Raw genomic sequence first — 8452 nt, 5'->3', positions numbered from 1 at the left:
TTGTCACTTTATTTTATGAAATGCAATCGCCATGTAACTGCTTTACTTTATCACTAAGCGGTAGCGATAGTCGTAGAAGCAATAGTTCGCAAGACGACAACGATGCTACGATGGAGATTAGGGTGTCAAGCCGGTGACGATGGTGATCATGACGGTGCTTTGGAGATGGAGATCAAAGGCACAGGATGATGATGGCCATATCATATCACTTATTTTGATTGCATGTGATGTTTATCTTTCATGCATCTTATTTTGCTTAGTACGGCGGTAGCATTCTAAGATGATCCCCCACTAAATTTCAAGGTATAAGTGTTCTCCCTGAGTATGCACCGTTGCTACAGTTCGTCATGCCGAGACACCACATGATGATTAGGTGTGATAAGCTCTACGTTCACATACAACGGGTGCAAGCCAGTTTTGCACACGCAGAATACTCGGGTTAAACTTGACGAGCCTAGCATATGCAGATATGGCCTCGGAACACTGAGACCGAAAGGTCGAGCGTGAATCATATAGTAGATATGATCAACATAGTGATGTTCACCATTGAAAACTACTCCATCTCACATGATGATCGGACATGGTTTAGTTGATATGGATCACGTGATCATTTAGATGACTAGAGGGATGTCAATCTAAGTGGGAGTTCTTAAGTAATATGATTAATTGAACTTTAATTCATCATGAATTTAGTACCTGATAGTTTTTTCATGTCTATGTTGTTGTAGATCAATGGCCCTTGCTACCGTTCCCTTGAATTTTAATGCGTTCCTAGAGAAAGCTAAGTTGAAAGATGATGGTAGCAAATACACGGACTAGGTCCGTAACTTGAGGATTATCCTCATTGCTGCACATAAGAATTACGTCCTGGAAGCACCGCTAGGTGCAAGCCCGCTGCAGGAGCAACTCCGGACGTTATGAACGTCTGGCAGAGCAAAGCTGATGACTACTCGATAGTTCAGTGTGCCATGCTTTACGGCTCAGAACCGGGACTTCAACGACGTTTTGAACGTCATGGAGCATATGAGATGTTCCAGGAGTTTAAGTTAATATTTCAAGCAAATGCCCGGATTGAGAGATATGAAGTCTCCAATAAGTTCTATAGCTGCAAGATGGAGGAGAATAGTTCTGTCAGTGAACATATACTCAGAATGTCTGGGTACCACAACCACTTGACTCAACTGGGAGTTAATCTTCCTGATGATAGTGTCATTGACAGAGTTCTTCAATCACTGCCACCAAGCTACAAAAGCTTCGTGATGAACTATAATATGCAAGGGATGGAAAAGACTATTCCCGAGCTCTTCGCAATGCTAAAGGCTGCGGAGGTAGAAATCAAGAAGAAGCGTCAAGTGTTGATGGTTAACAAGACCACTAGTTTCAAGAAAGGGCAAAGGGAAGAAGGGGAACTTCAAGAAGAACGGCAAGCAAGTTGCTGCTCAAGTGAAGAAGCCCAAGTCTGGATCTTAGCCTGAGACTGAGTGCTTCTACTGCAAAGGGACTGGTCACTGGAAGCGGAACCGCCCCAAGTATTTGGCGGATAAGAAGGATGGCAAAGTGAAAGGTATATTTGATATACATGTTATTGATGTGTACCTTACTAATGCTCGTAGTAGTGCCTGGGTATTTGATACTGGTTCTGTTGCTCGTATTTGCAACTCGAAACAGGGGCTACGGATTAAACGAAGATTGGCTAAGGACGAGGTGACGATGCGCGTGGGAAATGGTTCCAAAGTCGATGTGATCGCGGTCGGCACGCTACCTCTACATCTACCGTTGGGATTAGTTTTAGACCTGAATAATTGTTATTTGGTGCTAGCGTTGAGCATGAACATTATATCTGGATCTTGTTTGATGCGAGACGGTTATTCATTTAAATCAGAGAATACTGGTTGTTCTATTTATATGAGTAATATCTTTTATGGTCATGCACCCTTGATGAGTGGTCTATTTCTGTTGAATCTTGATAGTAGTGATACACATATTCATAATATTGAAGCCAAAAGATGCAAAGTTAATAATGATAGTGCAACTTATTTGTGGCACTGCCGTTTAGGTCATATTGGTGTAAATCGCATGAAGAAACTCCATGCTGATGGGCTTTTGGAATCACTTGATTATGAATCACTTGATGCTTGCGAACCATGCCTCATGGGCAAGATGACTAAAACTCCGTTCTCTAGAACAATGGAGCGAGCAACTGACTTATTGGAAATAATACATACTGATGTATGCGGTCCAATGAGTGTTGAGGCTCGCGGCGGGTATCGTTATTTTCTGACCTTCACAGATGATTTAAGCAGATATGGGTATATCTACTTGATGAAACATAAGTCTGAAACATTTGAAAAGTTCAAAGAATTTCAGAGTGAAGTGGAAAATCATCATAACAAGAAAATAAAGTTTCTACGATCTGATCATGGAGGAGAATATTTGAGTTATGAGTTTGGTCTTCATTTGAAACAATGTGGAATAGTTTCGCAACTCACGCCACCTGGAACACCACAGCGTAATGGTGTGTCCAAACATCGTAACCATACTTTATTAGATATGGTGTGATCTATGATGTCTCTTACTGATTTACCGCTATCGTTTTGAGGTTATGCTTTAGAGACGGCTGCATTCACGTTAAATAGGGCACCATCTAAATCCGTTGAGACGACACCATATGAACTGTGGTTTGGCAAGAAACCTAAGCTGTCGTTTCTTAAAGTTTGGGGCTGCGATGCTTATGTGAAAAAGCTTCAACCTGATAAGCTCGAACCCAAATCGGAGAAATGCGTCTTCATAGGATACCCAAAGGAGACTGTTGGGTACACCTTCTATCACAGATCCGAAGGCAAGATATTCGTTGCTAAGAATGGATCCTTTCTAGAGAAGGAGTTTCTCTCGAAAGAAGTGAGTGGGAGGAAAGTAGAACTTGATGAGGTAATTGTACCTTCTCCCAATTGGAAAGTAGTTCATCATAGAAATCAGTTCCGGTGATGCCTACACCAATTAGTGAGGAAGTTAATGATGATGATCATGAAACTTCAGATCAAGTTGCTACCGAACCCGTAGGTCAACCAGAGTACGTTCCGCACCAGAGTAGTATGGGAATCCTATTCTGGAAGTCATGTTACTAGACCATGACGAACCTACGAACTATGAGGAAGCAATGATGAGCCCAGATCCCGCGAAATGGCTCGAAGCCCTGAAATCTGAGATGGGATCCATGTATGAGAACAAAGTATGGACTTTGGTGGACTTGTCCGATGATCGGCAAGCCATAGAGAATAAATGGATCTTCAAGAGGAAGACGGACGCTGATAGTAGTGTTACTATCTACAAAGCTAGACTTGTCGGAAAAAGGTTTTTGACAAGTTCAAGGTGTTGACTACGATGAGATTTTCTCACTCGTAGCGATGCTGAAGTCTGTCCGAATCATGTTAGCAATTGCCGCATTTTATAAAATCTGGCAAATGGATATCAAAACTACATTCCTTAATGGATTTATTAAAGAAGAGTTGTATATGATGCAACTGGAAGGTTTTGTCAATCCTAATGGTCCTAACAAAATGTGCAAGCTCCAGCGATCCATCTATGGACTGGTGCAAGCATCTCGGAGTTGGAATATACACTTTAATGAGTTGATCAAAGCATATAGTTTTATACAGACTTACGGTGAAGCCTGTATTTACAAGAAAGTGAGTGGGAGCACTACAACCTTTCTGATAAGTATATGTGTATGACATATTGTTGATCGGAAATGATGTAGAATTTTCTGGAAAGTATAAAGGAGTGTTTGAAAAGAGTTTTTCAAAGAAAGACCTCGGTGAAGCTGCTTACATATTGAGCATCAAGATCTATAGAGATAGATCAAGAAGCTTGATAAGTTTTTTCAGTGAGTACATACCTTGACAAGATTTTGAAGAAGTTCAAAATGGAACGGTGTCACATCCCTAGTCCCGGGAATGCCTAGTGCTAGCATCCAATGTTGCATCATGCTTAAATTTTATCTAAACTTGAAATGGGGACTGATAAACCCTAGCAGCAGATGAGATTCAACTAGGGTCAAAATTAAATCTTTTCAATTAACCCAGAATGTCCTTCATAAATGTTCATCATTTTGTATTGGTCTAGAACCTCTGACAAAAATGGTGCACACTTCTCTAGGACACTCGGGATTTTTGAATTAAATCATAAGTATTTGAATTTGGACATTTACATTCTATAAATGCTTTTAAATGTCCAAATAATCTTGAAAGCATTTGAGGGCTATTGGAAGTATTTCAAAAGTGCGCAGAATTATTTTTAGGATTTTTCAAAATGAATTAGTATTTTTACTAATTCAAAACAGAGGCAAACAATAGAAAACATAAACTAAAATAGGAAAAGACAGAGAGGAGAGAAACCTCACCTGGGCCTTACCTGGCGGCCCAGCTGGTGGCCCAGCCCACCACCGCTGCCAGTCGTCTCCCACCTCTGCCAGAAGGCAGAGGCGTGTCGACGCGCGAGCGATCGCCGTGGCCACCTCCCTGCTTGCTTCCTCTCTTCCCCGACCCTTCTCGAGACGCCAGGAGACACGCACGAGCCCCCTCTTGCTCTCCCCTCTCTCTGGTTGTTCTCCCTCCTCCCCCTCGCGTTCTCGCAGCCACCCGAGAGCCACCCGTCGCCACCGTGCTTTGGCCGCATGGCCGCCGTCGTCCCCAAGCGCCACCGCCCTGTTCCAGAGATCCACCTCCCCGCGCTACTTCCTCCCGTCGACGCACGCAAGGCAGGGAGCAACAGAATGTCGCCCCCTTTGTCTCCATCGCCGTTTCTGCTTCGTCACCGCCGTCGTCGATTCGCCGGCCACAACGCTTCCCCGGCCTCTCCTTCGCCTCCGCCCGAACCGTGGTGAGCTCACGAACTAAACCCCTCACTCGACCTGGCCTTGCATGTTGTCTAGTCGCCGTCCCAGCAAGCTCCCGAGCTCGCCGCCGCCGGCCATGGCGCCGACGTGGTGTGAGCCACCGCAGCACACATCCGCGCGCGTCACCATGCTCAGCACCTCTGCAGGAAGCCAACACCACCGCCATCTGCTTTCCTAGCGCATAGCAGCCTCGCGCCCGCTCGAGCCAGAGCTCCGGCCGCCGCCTCCGTCGTCGCTGCCGTCTCTATAGGCCACCCTAGCTCCTGGCGATTGCCCCAGAAGATGCGCCACACCCCCAGCTCGCCGTAGCCGCAAACCACGCGCGAAACGGTGCTCTATAGCGCCGTTCCGAGCAACTCCGGCGCGCCATCGCCGTGCGTTTGGTCGCCGGCGTTATTGCTGACGTGGCGCTAGTTTAGTTCGCACTAATGACCCGGCTAAACACCCTAGAGCCACTGCCATGTGGGCTCCCGTGCCTGTTTAGGTTAATGTAATTTCTGTTTAGATTAGTTCATAACTAGTGGGACCCACACGTCATCGTTGACTTTGCTGACGAGGACGTTGACCAGGCCCACCTGTCTGTGACCCTAGCTTGCATTGTGTCACTGACGTGTGGACTCCACACGTCAGGTTTGATCTGGACCCATCCTGTTGACTAGCTGACGTCACAGTGATGCAGTGATGAGGTCATAAATGCTTTTCTGGATTTTAAATAAATCAGAAATGATTTATTTAATTCAGAAAATGTACTAAACTTCAAAAAATCATAGAAAATAATCCCTAACTCCAAATGCAAAGATTTATATATGAAAAATGATCAGAAAAATCCAATCTATCCATCTGTACTGTTTTCATGCATGTTAGAGAAACTTAAACTTGCTGTTTAGGTCAAACATGATAATGCACTATTTGAGTCCATAACTTGAGTTTGGATTTGAACCTTTGGTTCAAATAAGCTCAAACCCTAATGTTCTTAGTTGCATTAGCCCAACACAGCCATTTTGACATGTCATGACCATGTATCATATTGTGCATTGCATTGATCGTGTTTCTTCTCTGTTTGCCGGTGTTGTTCCCCTTCGGTAGACGTTGTATCGACGTTGTGATCGTTGACACTGATGAAGACCCAATGCTATCTTCAGAAGTGCCAGGCAAGCAAAACCCCCTTGTTCATTCCGATACAACCCCACTCTCTCGCTCCTGCTCTCTTTTACTGCATTAGGACAACAACGATTCAACTGTTACATGTTGCGGTAGTTGAACCCCTTTCCTCTGCATGACCTGTCATTGCCACAGTAAATAGATAAAACCCACTAGCATGAGTAGGAATTGTTTGAGCCCTAATGTGCCTACTCATTCATGCTTGTTGTCATGCCTGCTACTGCTTAGAGTGGAGTCAGGTCTAATTCATCGGGAATGAATTGGAATGTGGTGAACATGTCCTACTATTGAGAGCTAAGTGTGTGAACACGATTTGGCAAAGGTAGCGGTGAGAGGCCATGTAGGAGTACATGGTGGGTTATCTCATTGCAGCCGTCCTCAGGAACTGAGTTCTGTGTTTGTGATCCATGAACAGTTACTACCACACATTGGGTTCCGGTAACTCGACCCCTCTCGGCTTATTAATCGCCTCGATCTCTGTCCAGGAGTTGCAACTAGTTTCTGGTGTTTGTAGGATATGTGTTGGAGGCCGTGCGTAGCGCTGACCCTAGGGGTGGGCTATGATGCGGTAGATACACCGGGGCACGGTGTACCGGGACGCCCGTTTGGTGCCTCGGGAACCCTGCTCTCATCGTTTGGGGCCGTGAGCGACACCCCGGACGGATCTCCTTGCGGATGGAACCCGAATAGGCGATAAGCCTTGACTAGAGACTTGTGTGGTTAGTCAGGTCGTGGCCGACTCCCTCGCCAGGCTTCTGCTTGAAGGTTGCCGAGATACACAACGTGTACATGGTGGTATGTGGCGAGAGCGTGTGTGAAGAAGTACACCCCTGCAGGGTTAACATCATCTATTCGAATAGCCGCGTCCGCGGTAAAGGACTTCTGGGTTGCCTGTACAGTTCATAGACAAGTGAAAGTGGATACCCTAAAATGCGCAAGATAAGCGTGAGTGCTATGGATGGCGTTCTCGTAGGGAGACGGGAGCGGATCCATAGTGGTGTATTGATATGGTGAATATGTGGACTCGTGTGCGCCACCTCAAAAGAGTTACTTGCAGCCATAGTTTAGGATAGACACCGAGTCAAAGCTGGCTTGCTGCAGTTAAAATCGACCACCCCCTTTGTTGAAACCGATGCATATGTAGTTAGCTCTGATGTAAGTCTTGTTGGGTACATTTTTACTCACGTTTGCTTAATTTATGTTTTTGCAGAGAGACTTCAGTCTCACTAGTAGTTTCGCGTGGACTTCGACGTTTAGCTTGTTACCTCAGCTACAATCTTGTGCCCTCGACATGGTCTTGTAGATAGTCAGGCTTCTCAGCCTTTTCATTTGTAGTTGTCTGTACTCAGACAAGATAAGCTTCCGCATGTGCTTGTTGCTTGTATGACTTGAATGCTGGGTCATCAGACCCATGTTTGTAATATCTGGCTCTTCGGAGCCTAATGAATAAATACTTTGAGTTGTAGAGTTTTGTTGTGATGCCATGTTGTATTTACACATATCGGGCATATTCTGTGTATGATTGAAATGCTTGGTATGTGTGGGATCCGACAACCTAGTTGTTTATCCTTGGTAGCCTCTCTTATGGGGAAATGTAGTCTAGTGTTTCCACTGAGCCATGGTAGTCTGCTACAGCCCGGTTGACCGGAGTCCTGCTAGCCCAGTTACTATTGCTCCGGAACACTTAGACTGGCCGTCATGTGACCCACTTCGTTCCTGTGTCTGTCCCTTCGGGGAAATGTCACGCGGTGACTTCTGGAGTCCTGCTAGCCTGCTACAGCCCGGTTTACCGGAGTCCTGTTAGCCCAGTTGCTACAACCCGGATTCACACGCTGATGACCGACACGTTCGATGCTGGTTCATGTATGCCTGTCCCCGTAAGTTAGCGCCACTTTGGGTTCACGACTAGTCATGTCGGCCCGGATTCTCTGTCATGTGGATACTAACGACACTATCATACACGTGAGCCAAAAGGTGCAAACAGTCCCGGGCCAGGTAAGGTGGCACCCGTGGGAATACCGTGCGTGAGGCCGCAAAGTGATATGATGTGTTACATGTTAGATCGGTGTGACTTAGGATCGGGGTCCTGACAAACGGTCAAAGAAGGAGTTCTTGCCTGTGTTGCAAAGTGTGAAGTTGAGTAAAGACTCAAAACCTTGACCACGGCAGAAAATAGAAAGAGAATGAAAAGTTATTCCCTGTGCTTCAGTCATAGGTTCTATAAAGGATGCTATGTTGTGTACCAGACCTATTTTGTACCTCACCATGAATTTGGCAAGAGGGTACAATAGTGATCCAAGAGTAGATCACTGGACAGCGGTCAAAATTATCCTCAGTGGAATAAGGATATGTTTCTCGGTTATGGAGGTGACAAAATGTTCATCGTAACGGGTTACG

At 45.5% G+C, this 8452-nt stretch overlaps 1 long non-coding RNA gene across 1 annotated transcript; it reads left to right on the top strand.

Annotated features, from left to right (window-relative positions):
• The first annotated feature begins 4529 nt into the window (after positions 1 to 4529).
• On the top strand, positions 4530 to 7526 carry LOC141021848 (uncharacterized). The gene is made up of 3 exons (XR_012182930.1): positions 4530 to 4878; positions 5981 to 6045; positions 7266 to 7526. It is a non-coding gene; the product is annotated as an uncharacterized lncRNA (long non-coding RNA).
• The last annotated feature ends 926 nt before the right edge of the window (positions 7527 to 8452 follow it).

This window comes from Aegilops tauschii, chromosome 1 (assembly GCF_002575655.3).
Source record: "Aegilops tauschii subsp. strangulata cultivar AL8/78 chromosome 1, Aet v6.0, whole genome shotgun sequence".
Lineage (NCBI taxonomy): Eukaryota > Viridiplantae > Streptophyta > Magnoliopsida > Poales > Poaceae > Aegilops > Aegilops tauschii.
Note: the sequence above shows the minus strand (reverse complement) of the source record. Positions and strands in the feature narration are given on the sequence as shown.